Source organism: Bombina bombina, chromosome 5 (genome assembly GCF_027579735.1).
Source record: "Bombina bombina isolate aBomBom1 chromosome 5, aBomBom1.pri, whole genome shotgun sequence".
NCBI lineage: Eukaryota > Metazoa > Chordata > Amphibia > Anura > Bombinatoridae > Bombina > Bombina bombina.
In genome coordinates this window covers 501,765,016-501,786,294 of record NC_069503.1, presented here as the reverse complement: position 1 = coordinate 501,786,294, position 21,279 = coordinate 501,765,016, and the positions used below count along the sequence as shown (strand labels likewise).

The 21,279-nt window shown below is 40.0% G+C and overlaps 1 long non-coding RNA gene across 1 annotated transcript; it reads left to right on the top strand.

The window, feature by feature from the left end:
• The first annotated feature begins 13,132 nt into the window (after nucleotides 1–13,132).
• LOC128659399 (uncharacterized) lies at nucleotides 13,133–19,393 on the top strand. The gene is made up of 2 exons (XR_008402362.1): nucleotides 13,133–13,818; nucleotides 18,521–19,393. It is a non-coding gene; the product is annotated as an uncharacterized LOC128659399 (long non-coding RNA).
• Nucleotides 19,394–21,279: the final 1,886 nt, after the last annotated feature.

Genomic DNA, 21,279 nt, shown 5'->3' with positions numbered 1-21,279 from the left:
ACACATGAAGCCAGGAGACCCTGCAGAGAAAACCGACAGGGACACAAGCCTTCAGGAGCCTATTACAAGCTTATCGGGCACAACACCTCAACTTCAGGATCCGATTGCGGTAGCACCGCACTTGAGCCTGTCTGTTAAGTACCCCCCAGCAATTGGTGGCTACCCGTGTGCGATCTCGGTCGTTAGCGAGAGGCAACTGCAAATCCCCAGACAACAGCTGATCGCAACTGAAATGGCAAGCGCAGCCAGCGCTGAAGCGACTGCCGCATTCTCAGGCCCAGAAATAACTCACCTCACAGATGCCAGCGAGAGGAGGGTGACAGTGGGGGATCTGACTCAACCCGAGATGAAACTTGCCTATCGTAAGAAGAGTGCTTCTGTGGAGTCCGGGGCCGCAGAGATGAGGTTCACGGTCACATATAATTGTCTTCCGGTGAACAAAGTGAGCTTGAGAGATCGACTACCAGCCCGGGGAGCTTTCTGTCAACCCATGATCAGCATGGACGCACCTTGCTACTATCGGCCCTTTGACCCTGGGGGCTATCAGACAGCCTTCGGTAGGTGTCAGAAAGAGTTACTCACGGACTGACAGGTCACAGCCGCAGCACACTGAATTTCATAATACCCTATTCAGATGGACTGGAAAATGAAGTTAGTATACAATTACCCTCAAAATAGACTTTATAATACGCTCAGCTGTGGCCTTATGCTTGCGATTTAGATGAGTGTTTTTTCTTTTAAGTGGGGTCCTGAGCTATTGGGATCTATACAACTGCTTATTGTTGTGTCTAGCTGCTGCGACTAGACTTGCATAACTCAGTAACACTCCACTGCAAGTCTTTCTGTGTATGTCTGTTTACCTTTAACCCTTCACCCATACTTGACGTTATCCTATTGACACTGTGAACGCACGTTGCAGCAGCAGGACCCTGGACCACTGGAACACGGACATCATATGTTTATTAACTCTGTGCTAGCATATAATATAAATAGCTGTTGCGGACAGGAGGTATAACTCTGTGTCAGCGTAACTAGGATATAAATGCACTGGCTAAATCAGCGTCTGTTATACTCTTTATAATATGTATCAGAATGCACTATCTTGGGGTAAAAATACTGCTTAGATAACTACACAGATGGCTACGGTTACCGCTGCTGCAGGAGGGCAATATTGTTCTGGGGTAAAAGTAATATTTTAGCATAACTCTGTGCTAGCGTCCCAATATGTCTCAGAATGCTAAAGATTTGGTACACATTGACTTAGCCCAACCTTAACGCAGCCCAATATCAGGTAACATTCCCCCTGCTTTTGATATACCCAGGAGCTGCTTGTTTCAATAGCTTACTAATATCAACCCAGGTGCTGCTAGTTCAAGTAGTTCAAGTAACTTACTCATATGTTTCAGACTGCTAAAGGGATAGAACACATTAACTGTTACTGCTGAAAGAGGGCATAACCCTATGCTAGCGCTCAAACATCTTTCTGTCCAAATACGTTTCAGACTACTAAAGATTCAGAACACTTTAATTCAGCTCAATATCAGCTAATATTCCTTTTCTTTTAGTATACCCAATAGCTGCTTGTCTAAATAATATAATAATATATACCCAGGTGCTGCTTGTTTAAGGAACTCACTTACAGTGTATTAATTTCTATACATCACTCTCAGTAACTCCTTTATAAGTATATAACTGGTACTTGTTAAAGTAACTCACTATATGTTAGTGTTGATTACCTACCTTCTTCAACTACATTCTGGGTCCAAGAGAGGCCCATTTTCCTTGTTCTCCTTTCCCCAAGGCCCCTACTACAACATAGTTATATTTCAGGAGGTCCAAGAGTGGCCTTTATATTTTTCTAGGGGCATGCGTTATGTCTTTAAGTTAATATACTCTAATGGGGATGCTATATAACAGAAAACATGAGGTTACATTTTCTTATTTCTATTCGCATGACTAGATAATAATTGTCTTCCTTGTATGACATGACTATATCTGGTGATATTGAATATATTAATGTTTTGTTTATATTTATATTCTTCTCCCAGTGTTAATGTGATACCTTTCTGTATTTACATGTCTTGCGAATTATCACTTGAATTGTTAAATCATACTTTATACCTCAATAAAAATTAAATAAAAAAAAAAAAAAAAAGAATATGAAATATAAGCAGGTTTTGACCTAGTTAAATTAGTTCCAAGCTAATACTTTTAGCAAGACTTACAAAATGTGCAGGCTGTAAGGACCTTTTAAGTAGGGTAAGGTATTACTCCCTCTGTAGGTGTGTGTAAATATGTATAAACTAGTAAAACATAAACAATACAGAAACATTACAATTAGATCCTTTAGAGATAATTAGCACTAAGCAGCAATGAAACATAACCAATACTCAGGCTCAGACACAGGCTATAAGTTTGCAACAAACATGTAACGATTAGTGTGCCCTAGATGCATTGTAGAAAAAAAACAAAACAATACATGCGAACATTCATAAACTAAAGATAAGCCTGCCTATCTATTGAAAGACTTGTGTAAACAGTTCAGACCTATTGGCATTAGCATTGCAATACCCTATACATGTAAGAGGACATCTAAGAACAAGAATAAAAATACAAGTATAACAACAAGGGATTAGATCTCTTCATGTTAGAGATCTACAAATAACCTGGGGATTTATGCCAATGTAAGAAACCAATAAGGAACTAGAAAGTCTCTATCCGGTGTCTTTGATAACATTAATGCAGTATATGAAAGTACAATCAGATGCTGTAGACTCTCTTTATAAATCTAGGGGTAAAGTCTCATATAAGAGCAACAGCCCAGTATGTAGAGAGAAAGACCACGGATCTAGCCGATTCCAGTATTAGTAATGTGGGAGAGAAATGTCTTATCTGTTTGTGGCTTCTGGACCCGCAAGAGACCCATAATAGGCCGTTTATATAGAGTACCTGGTATAGGATTATAGGCCATCAAAACCCCGTCATATCGGAGTGCCACCATGGATCCCAAGTGCCTGCCACTTTTAGTACCCATCCTCTGCTGTCTGCCCTGGAGAGATATGCCTTCTGCAGCACCATCCCTAGGAAGCCTTGGTTTTCTACAACGATGACCCAGGCCTACCCTGAGGAGAAGACAATCTTTTCTGGACCGCAGCCTGCTTCTAGCACTCACCCGCACTTTCTGCAGCAGTTGCGATCGTGCCGTTCTGCTGATATCTGTTCCGAGTTTTCCCACCTTCTGAGCAGGTGCGCGGCTGTACAGGAATGACTTCCGAAACGCTCCAGCAACAGTCTTAGATGCTTGTGTCTTTCTAGGCTTCTGCAGCTCCCTCATCATAGCTGGTGTGTTCACCACGCGCACATTACATTGAGCTCCAATATCCGACCATGAGCTCCCCTTCAAGACCTCACGGGGTCCATGCTCTCTCTGCAGGTTTTGCGGTGCTCTCGAAATGTGTGAGGGGCTGTTAGTAGGGTAAGCTTCTGTGGGCAGGGGGTAGGAAGAACTGACTGAAGACCGCAGAACGGCTATGCAGCTTGTATGATGATAATCTAGGCGGGTAGAAATAGTTTGCAGAAGAGATGCAAGTAGCTGCGGAGTAATCGTCTGGCATGTCATATTACGAGAGACCCTGATGGTATTGCAGCAGCTTAGCTTGATCTTATATTGTGGTAGCAGTGGTCGGTTGCCAAAAGGTTTTGAAGTTCTGTATCTCCCTTAATAGAAACTATCCATGTGGATATCACCTAGGCCCCAAAATTCAGTTCCGTTATGTGTAACTTATAGAGGATACTTGGTCCCAAAAAGTAAAGCAAGAGTTTTATCTACCTCCCTGCTGTCTTTGAGCGTATACCATATAGAGGCAGTTTAATGGTTTTTATCGTTTATATCTGTAGACTGTGGACAGAGCACAAGGCAAATGCGACTTCTCTCCATAGCTGTTGGTTCCGCCCCCCCTCCTTGAGGCCAATTTATCAAGCTCCGTATGTAGCTTGTGGGCCCGTGTTTCTGGCGAGTCTTCAGACTCGCCAGAAACAGCAGTTATGAAGCAGCGGCCTAAAGACCGCTGCTCCATAACCCTGTCCGCCTGCTCTGAGCAGGCGGACAGGAATCGCCACAATTCAACCCGATCAAGTACGATCGGGATGATTGACACCTCCCTGCTGGCGGCCCATTGGCCGCGAGTCTGCAGGTGCAATGCTGAATACGGAGAGCGTATAGATACATAGGCCTCCTTGAGTCTTATGCAGATTTTTTTTTTATATATTCCTTTCCACCATGTTTTTGTTGTTCACCATTTTTCAGATACTCTCAAAGGGACAATAAACTCACCATTCTATCGTTTTCCCTCTTGTACCTGCAGCTCTCTTTAAAACTGTTCTCTTATTTTACTTCATTACAGAAGCCAGTTAGTAAAGCTCTGCATTTTATACTGGGCGCCGCCATCTTGTAGCTCACGTATTGTTGGATCATGTGACAGAAGCATAGCACTTTCACAGATCTGTGATGTTAGCGGCTGTACCTTTCACTTCAGTTTAGCTCTCATAATAGAGAGCAGAAGTGTTACATTTTTTCATTTTTTTTTTCAGTTTAAAAGTTACATAACCTCCAAGATGGCGGCGCCCAGGGTGAAGATAAAGAGCATCACTGACTGTTAAACGGATACCTTGCATTCAAGCTTCAGTGTATGGCGGTGACCGTATGAAGAGGGTCCTCCACGCTGGATGTCCTTGCCGCCGGCAACGATATTCCGTGCCTCCACAGAGCTCCGCGACACCGGGATGAAGAAAGAAGATGCCCCTGCGATGGATCAAGATGTCCCTGCCTGGAAGAAGACTTCTTGCTGCCTTGATAAAGATGGATGTTTGGACTTCAGAAACCGGGAGTAAATTTTCTGGGGTTTGTGTTAGTTTTTTTGTTTTTTTTTGGGATGTTTTTTTTTAGATTAGGGATGGGCAGTAAAAGAGCTGAATGCCCTTTTGGTAGTTTATTGTTAGGTTAGGGGGTGTTTTTATTTTGGGGGGGCTTTTTATTTTTAAAGGGCTATTAGATTAGGTGTAATTTTTATTATTTTGGATCATTTCGTTAATTATTATTTGTTTTGTTTTTCTTAATTTTAGTGTTTATTATTTTTTGCAATGTTAGTTTTTTTTTGTAGTGTTAGGATTATTTAATATTGTAATGTTAGGTGTTTTTATTTTTCGTTATTTTATTTAAAATAGTATTGTTAGTTTAATGTATAGTTTAAACTTAGTTTTATTTTATTTCACAGGTAAGTTTTTATTTATTTAAAGATAGTTATATTGTAAGTTTAATTTAAAATAAGGGTGTGTTAGGTTTAGGGGTTAATAGTTTAATTTAGTGTGTTGCGATATGGGTGTTTGGCGGTTTAGGGGTTAATAGGTTTAGTTTATTAGTAGCGATGTGGGGGGCCAGCGGTTTAAGGGTTAATAGTTTTATTGTAGTAGCAATGTAAGGGGGGGTGTTTTAGGGGTTAATATGTTAATTATAGTAGTAGCGATGTGGGGGCCCGGCGGTTTAGGGTTTAATAGGTTTAGTTTATTAGTACTGATGTGCGGGCCGGCGGTTTAGGGGTTAATGATTTTATTTAGTGCCGGGGCGGCGGTTTAGGGGTCAATCATTTTATTTAGTGTCGGCAATGTCGGGGAGCAGCAGATTAGGGGTGTTTAGACTAGGGGTTTATGTTAGAGTGTAAGGTTTAAACATAACTTTCTTTTCCCCATAGACATCAATGTGGTTGCGTTATGGCAATCGACATTCCGTGATCACAGGTGTTTTTTTTCTAACACTTTCTCCCCATTGATGTTTATGGGGAAAGCGTGCACGAGCATGTAAACTCAGCCCTTGGCTTTTGTGCAGTATGGAGCCTAACGCACCATAACGCACAGCACAAGGAGGTTTTTCAGTAACTTGTTATGGCAGCGCTATTGAAAGTGCGATACCGCTCATTTTTTTGCATTGTTTACGCACACGGTATAGCGCAAAACCTGTAATCTTGGTGTCTGTGCGGTTGTGATATCTGAAGTCCTCAAGTCAGCGTGTGTCGGCTTTCACTTGCGCACAAACATTTTACCTTCAACTTGTAATACGCATGGTAACCAGTTAATAAAAGTTAATAAATAGCATGTCACTTCTAATCTGGCCCAAAATGTGAATGTCCAAACTGGCCATAATCTTCTTAAAAGTAATATATATATATATATATATATATATATATATATATATATATATATATATATATACAGTCCCAAAGAATCTCACGCTTAGCCACTGCGTGTGGAGATACTTAAAACAGGCACAGCAGACAGGGAAAACATTTCAAATCAGCTGTTTAATAACAAACAAGACAAAAGCCTTTTCCAAACGTTTCGGCTCCTCCTGGAGCCTTTCTCAATGGAGGCCGTGCAGATATAAAATTACAATATACATACCCAACTTATATACCCTAACTAATCACCTTTATGAGCACATTACATTGTTACTCATGATCACACTCCAAGCTTTTGTCTTGTTTGTTATTAAACAGCTGATTTAAAAATGTATCCATGTCTGCTGTGCCTGTTTTAAGTATCTCCACACGCAGTGGCTAAGCGTGAGATTCTTCGGGGCTGCATGTATACATTATCTAACAGGGTCTGTACTTGCTGGAGTGTGCGATTTCCCATTTTGCTTTTTCATATGATGGACTTTGGAAATGAGCACCCACAACATACCTAAGTATGCTTGTATCGATTGTTGAAATTTTGCACAGTTGAATTTTGATGTGACATATTGGAGCAGTATACGGATCTTTGCTTTTTATATTCTTCATCTATACTTCTCAGGTGACGTTTTTTTGCCCTTGCAGCACTTGTTGCTTGTCTAAGAAGGATGGAAACAACAACAATAGGTCAGGATATTACACCGGATGATCTTTATGACTAAATTGAGGACTTTGCATTTACTGAAGAGAATTAGATGTGATGCAGACCTGCAGGAGACCAAAGGTGAGACCCCTAATAACATCTATCACAAATTATTACACTTAGAAAAGAAAGAAAGAAATTTCCATCTACATGCAGTGTGTGACGGATACCCCGGCTACCCCGACTGGGTAGCTCCGCCAAACGGGTCCTGCTTCCTCACATCCTGACTTACAAAAGGACAAATGGATGACTCATACAGTTAACAGAAAGACACTTTACACATAGTCTGGATAACAACAGGGGGAAGGTTATAGGGGTTTAACCCTTGCAGCCCGGTATCCGTGACATAGTGTATTTGTCTAAGTATCACAAATTGAAATTTATTCCAAGAGGTTTTCATGTAAAAAACATCCCTACCTTAGGGAGAACTAATATAGAGTTCTGCAGAAGATGGTGTGGCATTTTAAATAAATGTTCACACGATCTGATGCTGTTAGTAATTGAGGAAGTGTCAAGACTTAAGATCACTATAAAAAATGAAATTGCCACAGTTAAAGATACACTACTGGGGGTCCTTGAGGCAGATAACACTACTGGTTGGATTAATAAACTAAAAACACAGATAGACAAATATAAGAATGATTTGTTAAACTTTAAAAACAAAAAATGTGTTACTGTTGAAAATGATTATAGGGATAAGAAAGTGTACCGGTGGTTATATGGCCGGGATCAGATCTCAACCTATAATCGAAGGAAACCCTTCAACAAGACCAGACAGGTAAATTTGACCACGGTTGACAGCAGTGGGGGGGGGACTCCTCAGACAATGAGCCACAAGCTACATCACAAAGTTCAACACATATTGGAGTGAGCACTAGATCTACTCAGAAGTCTCCTTTATCCCAGGGCCCCGACACAGATGCATCAGGAGGGGGAGGGGCAAAGAGAAAAAACAATACAAAGAGAACAAACAATAGCATATAACCTTAGTTCCAGATCCCTAACGAGTGATGAACTTAAGATTTTGAATAAAGGTTTGACTTTTGTGCCCACCCCTAAGTGTGATAATTTTGATGTACAAGTGGATATTTGCAGATTCCAAAGACAATTAAAATTAAAAGATTTTTTTAAAGATAAGGGTGCCTACGTTACTAAACCATTTAAGTCCCCCAGTACTTTTGAACCTGCAAATGTCCACACTTCTATTAAGACATTCCATCGCATGTGTACCTCCAGCCTATAGAACATACAACAACAAATACCCCCATATAGGGATAATTTAACAAAATCTGAACGGGAGGCCATTAAATCCTTGGCCACTGATGTTAATATTGTCATCAGGCCAGCTGATAAGGGTGGGGCCACTGTAGTGCTGGATTACTCACATTATCGACAAGAGGCTTTGAAACAATTGTCTGATGGAGTCACCTACTGCAAATTGACCAGTAATCCAACTGTAAAATTTAAAAAACACATTGATGAGTTCCTTAACCCCTTAACGACCGCGGACGTGTAGGGTACGTCTTCAAAAAAAGGCAGTTAACGCCTGAGGACGTACCCTGCACGTCCTCGGTGTGGAAAGCAGCTGGAAGCGATCCTGTTTGCTTCCAGCTGGTTTCCGGTTATTGCAGTGATGCCTCGATATGGAGGCATCCTGCAATAACCTTTTGAAGCCATCCGATGCAGAGAGAGCCACTCTCTGGCCGTGGGCGGGGATGCCCGGGGGCGCGCACGAATGTGCGCGCGTGCACGGGAGGGCGGGCGCGTGCAAGGGGAGGGAGCGGGTGGGAACCGCTACACTACAGAAAAAGGTGTAAAAAAAAAAGGTTAAAAAGGGGAATCTGTTAAAAAAAAACGATCAGTGAGGTGGTGGGGGTTTGTCTGTGGGGGGGGGGGAAGCTACACTACAGGGAAAAAAAAACAAAGAAAAAAAATTCCTTTTTTGTGCAAACTGGGTACTGGCAGACAGCTGCCAGTACCCAAGATGGCCCCCAATAAGGCAGATGGGGAGGGTTACAGAGCTGTTTTGGGGGGGATCAGGGAGGTTGGGGGCTAAGGGGGGATTCTACACTGCAGCATATGTAAATATGCTAAAATATATATATATTTTTTAAAAAAATGTTTTGTTTTAGTACTGGCAGACTTTCTGCCAGTACTTAAGATGGCGGGGACAATTGTGGGGTGGGGGAGGTAAGGGAGCTGTTTGGGAGGGATCAGGGGGTCTGATGTGTCAGGTGGGAGGCTGATCTCTACACTAAAGCAAAAATTAACCCTGCAAGCTCCCTATAAACTTCCTAATTAACCCCTTCACTGCTAGCCATAATACACGTGTGATGCGCAGCAGCATTTCGCGGCCTTCTAATTACCAGAAAGCAACGCCAAAGTCATATATGTCTGCTATTTCTGAACAAAGGGGATCCCAGAGAAGCATTTACAACCATTTGTGCCATAATTGCACAAGCTGTTTGTAAATGATTTCAGTGAGAAACCTAAAATTGTGAAAAATGTAACGTTTTTTTTAATTTGATCGCATTTGGCGGTGAAACGGTGGCATGAAATATAGCAAAATGGGCCTAGATCAATACTTGGGGTTGTCTACTACCCTACACTAAAGCTAAAATTACCCCAAAAAGCTCCCTACATGCTCCCTAATTAACCCCTTCACTGCTGGGCATAATTCACGTGTGGTGCACAGTGGCATTTAGCGGCCTTCTAATTACCAAAAAGCAACGCCAAAGCCATATATGTCTGCTATTTCTGAACAAAGGGGATCCCAGATAAGTATTTACAATCATTTATGCCATAATTGCACAAGTTGTTTGTAAATAATTTCAGTGAGAAACCGAAAGTTTGTGAAAAAATTTGTGAAAAAGTGAACGATTTTTTTGTATTTGATCGCATTTGGCGGTGAAATGGTGGCATGAAATATACCAAAATTGTCCTAGATCAATACTTTGGGATGTCTTCTAAAAAAAATATATACATGTCAATTGATATTCAGGGATTCCTGAAAGATATTAGTGTTTCAATGTAACTAGCGCTAATTTTGAAAAAAAGTAGTTTGGAAATAGCAAAGTGCTACTTGTATTTATGGCCCTATAGCTTTCAAAAAAAGCAAAGAACATGTAAACATTGGGTATTTCTAAACTCAGGACAAAATTTAGAAACTATTTAGCATGTTTTTTTTTGGTGGTTGTAGATGTGTAACAGATTTTGGGGGTCAAAGTTAAAAAAAGTGTGTTTTTTTCCATTTTTTCCTCATATTTTATAATATTTTTTATAGTAAATTATAAGATATGATGAAAATAATGGTATTTTTAGAAAGTTAATTTAATGGCGAGAAAAACGGTATATAATATGTGTGGGTACAGTAAATGAGTAAGAGGGAAATTACAGCTAAACACAAACACCGCAAAAATGTAAAAATAGCCTTGGTCCCAAACGGACAGAAAATGGAAAAGTGCTGTGGTCATTAAGGGGTTAAAATGGCTTTTTTTAGCAGATATCATTGATGAAGACACATATGGTTTTCTGACAGTAGATTTTCCTGTATGCCCCATTTTATACCTTCTACCGAAGGTTCATAAGTCCTTGGTGAATCCCCCTGGCAGACCGATTACATCTGCCAGGGGTTCCCTTTTGCAGCCTTTGGCTGAATATGTGGATTTTTTGTTACAGCCTGTTGTACAGAATACTGGGTCATATCTTAAGGATTCTTTTGAACTTATTAGTTTGCTTAAAAATATGGGTGATATACAGGAAAATGACATTTTGGTAACCATGGATGTTGTAAGCTTATACACTGTCATCTCTCATTCACATTTGATGGAAATGTTGAAGCTACTGCTTACCAATAATGAATACTATACAGGACCTCCTATTGAATTCTTGCTGCACTTCGTGGGGTTCTGCCTGGAAAAGAACTTCTTCCGATTTGAGAATGACTATTATTTACAAACAATGGGCACTGCTATGTGGTCGAATATGGCCCCGTCTTATGCCAATATCTACATGGCCATGTATGAGATGAGTCATATCTTCTCCAGGCAGAACCCCGTCAAGTTATATCATCGATACATCAACAATCTTTTTTTGATTTGGCACAACACCAGTGACAGTCTCCATAAGTGGGTTAGTGATCTGAACTCTTTAGCCTCTACCATCAAGTTTAAGATGGAATGTGATACACAAACTATACATTTTCTAGATTTGGAGATTTACAAAACTAGAGTAGGAGATAACTATGTGTTACATACTACGTTACTTCAGAAGAGTACTGATAAAAACTCGATTTTACACTACAATAGCTATCATCCCAAATTTTAACGTGATGGAGTCAGTTCTTCACAGCTCCTGTGGGTTGTGCGCAACAACACGGACAACCATCATAAGTTGATATTAATTGACCATATTCCACGTCCTAAGAGAGGTGGTGACAGAGGGCTGGCTCTATTACGACGAGAGTCAAGATGGATTTTAGAGAGGAGTCACCATTAGCTTGGGCATATTTATGCGATCAGCTGGTGTGGCTAATAGAGTCCCTAAAAACTAGGACAATATACTACTGCAGACAGATAGAAGGGCTCCCAACCAATGGCACTCCCACAGAATGCAGGATGGTTTAGAGCCTGAGGTATGATACTGTGAACTCTTGTGCATTCTCATTAGGAGCTGGTGACTCAGTAATTGTGCATACAAAGAGAATGTGCACACATTTATCATAAGAATTGCTACTTCTGCAGCCAATTTGCCAAAGTTGTTTTGAGTGCCACTTTAAAAAGAAAAAATAGCTTGGTGTCCCTTTTTTGGGTTAAGAAACGTCAAAGATATGTTATATATATATATATATATATATATATATATATATATATATATATATATATATATATATATATATATATATATAAAGAGCTTAATTGAAACATTTCTTTAGTATATAGACAATATCAGTGTGAATCCAGCTCAATATTTTGGAATCTCACGTTAGATATTTCACGTGGTACTGGCAGAAAAACTGTACAGTGAAATGAGATGTGGATATCAGATGCTCATGTTGCTCCTAAATTATCTCCAAAGAACCTGTGTAGCATTTGGTTTCACAAATTAGCTGACAGCACGATGGTGCTTTCCCTTGTATCATCATTGGCTCATACTCCTGTCAACACATTTCCATAGCACCCTGCCTCTCACTGGAAACTCTATCTGTTTTTATATATCTTGAGTATGTCAAGAGTTGGAATTCCAAACATGAGACTTACGTAACAGGCAAGAAGCTAGTTTTATGCATCCAGAATTCCTACATTTCTCAACATGTTGAAAAGGGACTTACTTGTTTAATGAATGAAAACTTCCAGGTTATTCCCAGTTCATTAAGTAATGTACAGCATAGCTATAGAGTAGATATCAGATATTTTGTTTTATTACTTTTAATACATTTTTTTTAAATGCAGAAGCCATACCTTATAACCAGGTCATCATTTTGGTTTAGTAATATTTCAATATAAAATTAAATCATTTGGAAATAAAATGTAATCTTTTTATGACTCAGGTAGAGCGCTGTACTAAAAGAAAACAAAAAATCTTTCCAGTTTATTTTTATTTTCAAATTTATTTATTTATTTATATTGTCTTGACCTCCTTTATTGAAAACTATTTGAAGAGGCAGAATGCCTAGGCGCCTAGTCATGTGTCTTAAGCAGTGTATGGCAAAAGTGTTTGCGACAATGTATAACATAATTGCAAACGATACATGCATGCTTAAGAGCTTAAAGGGACATTAAACACTAAATACATTTCATGCCCCTCCCTCTAATTATTGGTGCTGCCAAATTTAAACCTAGGTTTCACTACAGATATCTGAAGTAGAGTTGCTGCACATACACAGGGCTGGCTCAAGACATTGTGCTGCCTGGGTCCGAGATCAAAATGACGCCCCCCACCCCCACACACACACACACTTCTACCTATCTAACTCCATCCATAACACTGCAATTAAATTTGAATGCCATTTTAATTAAAACTTGAATGCCACAATGACTATACTATGCACACACAAACACACACACATATATATATATATATATATATATATATATATATATATATATATATATATATATATATATATATATATAAATAATAGTTTAATGACCTTTATCTCCACATTATCATAAATACACAGCTTTGCAGTTTGACTACCTTTTATTTGATTAACTGTTCACATATACATTTTATGTACCTGCCTCCACCCAAACAGCATAACACTGTCACAGCAGAGACCAGACATCACCCTTTACTAGTCCCTGCCCTCAGGCTGCATATTCTGTCACATGCTAGCCTGGCTGTCAGACAAAATAACAGGAGAAACTTCAGACCAGCATGTCACATGATTCAGAGCAGCAGCAAACATTTCTAGTAGTGTTTGCTACTGATCTGAATCATGTGACATGCCGGTCTGAAGTTCCTCCTGTTATTTTGTTATATTCATTGATTCATGACATCAGCAAATGCAAAATCATTTTGAAAACTGGTGCTTAGGGGAAAATTTACCTACCTTCCATTCCCCAGTCTTCCTATCTCCACTGGGCTAATGGGCTTGGACCTCAGTTCCCTGCACACCCAGCCTAGAGGGGAATAAACGTGCTGCCTGCTGCTGCTTCTGCTTGCTTCCCTCCCGAGTCAGCTGCCCTGCCCCATAGAAAAGTTTAGGCAGCTGAGTGATCACACTTTGTTATTGGGCGGGACTCAGGAGGGAAGCAGCAGCACTGAGCAGAAAATCTGTATGGGAAGTGACTGTGTGTGTCGCTCCTGACCCGCTGCTGTCAGTCCCACCCACTAACCCGGAGTGACCCCACAGAGATAGTCAGATCTCATAGTGTTTCATTGACCAAGGTAGGTTAGGAGCGGCTGTGCCGCTGTCAATATTAAACGGATTCCCCAGAGAGCTGAGAAGACGGTCACAGGAGCGGCAGACAGGAGCTGCAGTCTGACTATAAATGTGATAGTCACTGACTGAAGTGCCGCCCCCTGTCAAGTGCCGCCTGGGTCCATGGGACCCTGTTGGTCCCATTGTTAAGCCGGCCCTGCACATACACAAACACATCATGGAGCGAGGCAAAGGATAATCTCTGTTTTATGATTATAAAATGTATTTAGTATTCAATGTCCCTTTAAACTGGAATGTCTTTTAACAAAGTTTGTCAAGAGAACAAAAAACAAAGCGCATTTGATATAAGAAAAGTTTTGTTGCTGTTGTTTTAAAGATGGGAGTTTTTTTGTTCCTTCTAATTTGTCAAATTTATATCTTAAGTGAGAGAATAAAGTGGTAGCAAGTTTGCTGATACTGCACTATATGGATTTAAAAGAAAAAATATGTTAAGGCCTAGATTACAAGAGAAGCGCAAAAAAAGGAGCGCTATTGAGATCTAACACCACTCAAGTAAATCAATTTGTTGGTGCTTTTATAATAAGTTCAAAGCAAATTGGTAGCACTTGAGGTAAAACCTCGGGAGTGCTAAAATCTTGTGGTCAGATAGCACGGCTATGATAAATCCTGGCTTTCATTCAAGCACTAAACTGAAGGTGTGCTAAAAAAACAGTGCTGGTCAGAGGTCACAACGGACCACGCTGAGGATCGACAGATTTCAGAGAGGAGTGAGACACTTAGGTGAGCTGTGCTCTGTGGCGCTCAGGTAAGGTTTTTGTTTCTAAAAAAAACAGTTTAGTACTTCAGTATAAAATTATATATATACACAGATAGAGCTCTACAGAGTTACATTCTGATGGATCCATCGGAAGTTCATTTGGCTGTAAATCGAAATTGCATAACTTTACAGTAGTGCACAGAAGTGTGATATATGAATGAATAATGCAAATTACTGTTAATGTACTGACCATGACTGGTGCTGTAGTGTTCTGGGGTGGTTTCAGTACTACTGTACAGCAGTGTATAGTACTGCACATAAACTGTAGAGCAGAATATCTTTGCTTAAAACTAAACACAAAGAAACAAACACAAACAGAACTACTGTATTTTTTAATTTTATTTTTGAATGCACTACAGTATTAATCACTATCAGTGGAAAGTGGAACATTCGCATCACTATGCTCTGTTTGGGCAGTTACATGCGCACTAGTAGAAGGAAGTTGCTCTTCTGAAGGAAGGAAGTGTTGATTTTTTAAGGGAAATATCCAATTTCAATTGGATAGTGTGTTTCCTTTTTTCTTTAAAAATCTGTTAGTAGTAGGCTAGTGCATGATGAACATTCCTCTCTACAGTAACAAATTGTTCCAAATTGGGGTCAATTTTCTCTAATTCCTTTAGGATACAATTCATTGTGGAAAAAAACTTATTTTTTTTGGTTAATTTTTTTTCAACTTGCTCATCTCTTGCAAACCCTTTGAATGTTCACATACCTTTTTAGCATTTGTTTCCAAATGCCAATCATACACTGTTCAGTAACTTAAAGGGCCACTGTAAGTAAATATTTTCTATGCCTATTACTAACTAACTACCCCAAATACGCTTTTTATCAATAGCATTTCATTAATATATCTCTACCGTATATCAGAAATCTTGTCTGCAAATTTAATTGTTTTCCAAACCCACTCCGTGGGTATCCTTTGCTCTGTACCAATCCGTTTACAATACCTAGGTTTCAAAATGGCGCTTTAAACACAAAGTTATTGGTTTAAGTATTTTGAACACTCAGTGCTGAAAATAGTGGGCAGGATAACGTGACATCATCAGCGAATAAAAGATATAACTTTTAGAACGTTATGAAACTTCATTTTGGAGAAAATATAGGTCAGTAGGTTTTAATTAATGTTTATTAACTTTAATATGTTAGTTGTTTAGCTTAAAAATTATAACAGAAAGTAATCCTTTAATACCAAGCAGAAGCTATGTTTTTAGTCATGAAGTCATAGATGATGTATTATTTCCAAAATTCTTTTAATGTCTTACCAGTGCCTTCTTCTGTCGCTTCAATGGTCTGAGCAAATGATCTTCCCAGGTAATATACCTTGAATGCAGCTATCACACCTTGATCCATCAGTCAGATCATTGAAGTGGTGTTTGGAAGCAAAAATACCACTTTCACAATATGATGGAGGTCATGAATATAGAGAGAATGTTCAGGAGCCTTATCGAGAATTAATAAAAGTTTAAAAGGAATCCCCTTTAAAGGAACAAAGCAGTTGATGGTAAATGCCCTCTAGTCTGCATAGTCATCCACAATTATTATATTGCTGCGGTGATGCACTGGCATTGTGTGTTTGTTAATGTTCTTTAAAGCTCTAGGGTTCTCACTATGGCAGATAACAAGTGGCTTTAATTTAAAACTTGCAACATTGCCACACATTTTTTTTGAAGCCTCTAAACCAGGCATTCATTTTTCTTCAATACTAATGTAAGTGTATTCAGCCATTCTTTTCCAGAACAATCATGTTTCATCCATTTTAAATATGTGTTCAGACAAGTATCCTTACTCTTAAAAGTTAAACTGCACATCACCATCACGGCCTGCACATTTCCTTTATCACTGTGAACAAATGTCTAGCTTTAGCCTGGATGGTCAGGATGCTGAGTGGAATCTGCTACTGTATTTGGTCTTCAGTCCAGCGGGTTAGTAATTTTTCCATTTCATGTAGTGATCTGGTTCTTTGTTTGTTATTATAGTAGCTTTCACTGGAGCAGAACCTTTCACAGCTTCTCTAATATGCTCTTTGTACTTTAATATGGTTGCTATTGTTGAGTGGGACATGCCTAGTTCACAAGTTAGCGCCTAGTTCACAAGTTAGCGCCTAGTTCACAAGTTAGCGCCTAGTTTACAAGTTAGCGCCTAGTTTACAAGTTAGCGCCTAGTTTACAAGTTAGCGCCTAGTTCACAAGTTAGCTCCTAGTTCACAAGTTAGCGCCTAGTTCACAAGTTAGCGCCTAGTTCACAAGTTAGCATGGACACAAATTTTCCACTTTTATATTGCAATATTTCTTTTATTTTCGTATATCAAGATCAGTTGTCTTCCTTTTTCTTCTTTGGCTCCACAGATCATTTTTTTTGGTTCATTTGTAACCATGATGCAAATACCACAGGTAATGTGCTGTAAACACGTGAAAACAAAATGAGTGCATCCTTGGTAGCAAACTGTCATATGATCCCATTTTGCTTTGTTGTAAGTGCAAAAGGTGGTTAGTCGAAAGGTTTTACGTTGGGTTATACCTGTATATAATGTTTCTTAAATAATACGAGTGTGTTAGCAGTGATGTAATGGGATATGACAAGGGGGCCTATCTATCAAGCTCCGAATAGAGCTTGATGGCCCGTGTTTCTGGCGAGCTTTTCAGGCTCGCCAGAAACAGCAGTTATGAAGCAGCGGTCACAAAGACCGCTTCTCCATAACCCTGTCCGCCTGCTCTGATGAGGCGGACAGGAATTCAACCCGATCGAGTACGAACGGGTTGATTGACACCCCCTGCTGGCGGCCGATTGGCCGCGGGTGTGCAGGGGGCGGCGTTGCACCAGCAGCTCACAAGAGCTGCTGGTGCAATGCTGAATACGGAGAGCGTATTCTCTGCATTCAGCCATGTTTGTCGGACCTGATCCGCATTGTCGGATCAGGTCCGACAGACATTTGTTAAATATGCCTCAAGGTGTTGGACTGAGTTCAAAGGTGTATATGTATGTGTGTGTGTAAATTTGTATGCTTGTATGTATATATATATATATATACCAAATCTCTTTATATCCCTTTATTTTGCTGTTAAAATGTTTATTTTAATTAACAAAACAACATATATTTTACTTAAAAATGTATAAATGTGAGTGAAATATTTTATTTTAATATGTTTAACAAGTGTTTTTATATATTTTTATTTTAGCCCTAACATTACTTCAGGTCTCCAGTTACGCTAACTTTTTAGAGCAACACATAACTTACCACTTGTAATTTGAGTGGTCAATAGCGCTCCACTTCTAATCTGGCCCTTAATGTTTCTTTAATGTTCCTTTAAATTTAATAAAGTACCATTTGGACACTCAAGATCGTTTTAGACGATTATTACCAGTTGGGTAACACACTCTCGAAAGGATTCATCACCCCGGTTCTAGCAAATCAGAACATGGTGGAACAAGTAAATGCTAACAGCATAGTTGCCAACAGTCCCTGATTTCCAGGGACAGTCCCTGGATTTTGTTGTATGTCCCTGGATTTTTTTTGTCCCTGGAAATGTCCCTGAAAATCTCTTTTGCACAACATTTGTTGTTTGTATATATAAAACAGTGGCGATAATAAAGGGAAATTAAGGAAACTATGTGTCGCCATTTATTATTAAAACAGTCTCAAGTCTCAAAAATTTGAACAGTAGTCCCTTGTTTACATCTCCATTATCTAAGACAAAATGGCAGTGGCACCAGGGCCTAAATGCTGGGGGGACCATTGCAGACCGTCTATATACATAGGTGTGTGCAGAATCTGTATAATCCTAATGCAGGGGATCATTTTATTAGTGCAGGTTTACAGTCTGTCTATCTATCTATTTATCTATATATCTGTCTATCTATCTCATTATCTATCTATCTCTCCCTCTATCCAGGGCCGGATTGGGCAGCCGGGATACCGGGAAAAAACCCGGTGGGCCGCCGATCGTCAGCTCAGCTGGCTGCTGCAGTAGAGAAAGCAGCAATTTGCAATCACTCGTCTCTGGCATAAAAAACATGGAAATACTACAATTATAGCCCTGGATATAAATGAATGTGTGGCGGCAGCACGAATATAGTGTACTTGACTTTAACCTACACAGTCGCAACGAGGAGGAAGGAGGAGCTGGCTGATGTAATATTTTTTGGGGAGGGGGCGGCCGCGGTTAACATTTGAGCATCGTGCACCGGCTGGAGTAGGATTCCCCTAGACATTGCCAGGCTACACGTGTTCCGGATCTGGCAGAGGATTAACTGACTCAGACTAACCCCAGCGATGTGCGCAAAGATAATCCAGCCTGAGTGACTCACAGCCACATTTAATCTCACTCTCCCTGAGTCCCTAGAGTATCTGGCATTACAAGCCAGCCATCTAAAAAGGTTATGTAATGCATTTATCTTTACGCTGTAGCCTAGTGTCTATTTTGGGTATTTTCCAGCTGCCACATGGCACAATAAATAATGATATACATGGAACCATAGATATCTGTGCTTCTTTGTGAGATTCTTCCTAGGTGATAGTGAATTTGAAACAGCCTGTTCTTTTTTAATGCCTTGGTTACCAGAGTAGGCTGCAAAGCATTGCAGAGCAACCTAAACCTATAGACTGTGAGCTCTCCGGAGCAGGGCCCTCTTCCTCCTGTGCTAGATTTGTTTAGGTTTGTTATGTTTTGTATTTTATCACAAATCTTTGTCATTGTATACCCCTATCATTGTACCCAGCGCTATGGAATTTGGCGGCGCTATACAAATAAATGATAATAATGGTTGGCAGTTCATAGTCAATGGGGTTAAAGGTTAATAACAATACTCAATATATACACTGTATTTTTTCTGTTACTTTCAAATAATTGGGCTGGAGGAGGCGGGGTTGGAGGGGGCTGGGCCGGTTTATACAAATTTCCAGGACCGGTCTGATTTCCCAGTCAGGCCCTGCCTCTATCTATCTATCTCTCTCTCTCTCTATCTATCTATCTATCTATCTATCTATCTATCTATCTATCTATCTATCTATCTGTCTGCCTGTCTAGCGATCTATATATCTCTCTCTATGTATCTCTCTATCTATATATCTATCAGTCTGTCAGTCTATCTATTTGTCTGTCTGTCTAGCTATCTATATCTCTCTATCTCTCTCTCCCTATATCTATCGGTCTGTCTGTCTATCTATTTGTCTGTCTAGATATCTATATATCTCTCTCTATCTATCTCTCTCTCCCTATATCTATCGGTCTGTCTGTCTATCTATTTGTCTGTCTGTCTAGCTATCTACAGGGAGTGCAGAATTATTAGGCAAATGAGTATTTTGACCACATCATCCTCTTTATGCATGTTGTCTTACTCCAAGCTGTATAGGCTCGAAAGCCTACTACCAATTAAGCATATTAGGTGATGTGCATCTCTGTAATGAGAAGGGGTGTGGTCTAATGACATCAACACCCTATATCAGATGTGCATAATTATTAGGCAACTTCCTTTCCTTTGGCAAAATGGGTCAAAAGAAGGACTTGACAGGCTCAGAAAAGTCAAAAATAGTGAGATATCTTGCAGAGGGATGCAGCACTCTTAAAATTGCAAAGCTTCTGAAGCGTGATCATCGAACAATCAAACGTTTCATTCAAAATAGTCAACAGGGTCGCAAAAAGCGTGTGGAAAAACCAAGGCGCAAAATAACTGCCCATGAACTGAGAAAAGTCAAGCGTGCAGCTGCCAAGATGCCACTTGCCACCAGTTTGGCCATATTTCAGAGCTGCAACATCACTGGAGTGCCCAAAAGCACAAGGTGTGCAATACTCAGAGACATGGCCAAGGTAAGAAAGTCTGAAAGACGACCACCACTGAACAAGACACACAAGCTGAAACGTCAAGACTGGGCCAAGAAATATCTCAAGACTGATTTTTCTAAGGTTTTATGGACTGATGAAATGAGAGTGAGTCTTGATGGGCCAGATGAATGGGCCCGTGGCTGGATTGGTAAAGGGCAGAGAGCTCCAGTCCGACTCAGACGCCAGCAAGGTGGAGGTGGAGTACTGGTTTGGGCTGGTTTTATCAAAGATGAGCTTGTGGGGCCTTTTCGGGTTGAGGATGGAGTCAAGCTCAACTCCCAGTCCTACTGCCAGTTTCTGGAAGACACCTTCTTCAAGCAGTGGTACAGGAAGAAGTCTGCATCCTTCAAGAAAAACATGATTTTCATGCAGGACAATGCTCCATCACACGCGTCCAAGTACTCCACAGCGTGGCTGGCAAGAAAGGGTATAAAAGAAGAAAATCTAATGACATGGCCTCCTTGTTCACCTGATCTGAACCCCATTGAGAACCTGTGGTCCATCATCAAATGTGAGATTTACAAGGAGGGAAAACAGTACACCTCTCTGAACAGTGTCTGGGAGGCTGTGGTTGCTGCTGCACGCAATGTTGATGGTGAACAGATCAAAACACTGACAGAATCCATGGATGGCAGGCTTTTGAGTGTCCTTGCAAAGAAAGGTGGCTATATTGGTCACTGATTTGTTTTTGTTTTGTTTTTGAATGTCAGAAATGTATATTTGTGAATGTTCAGATGTTATATTGGTTTCACTGGTAAAAATAAATTATTGAAATGGGTATATATTTGTTTTTTGTTAAGTTGCCTAATAATTATGCACAGTAATAGTCA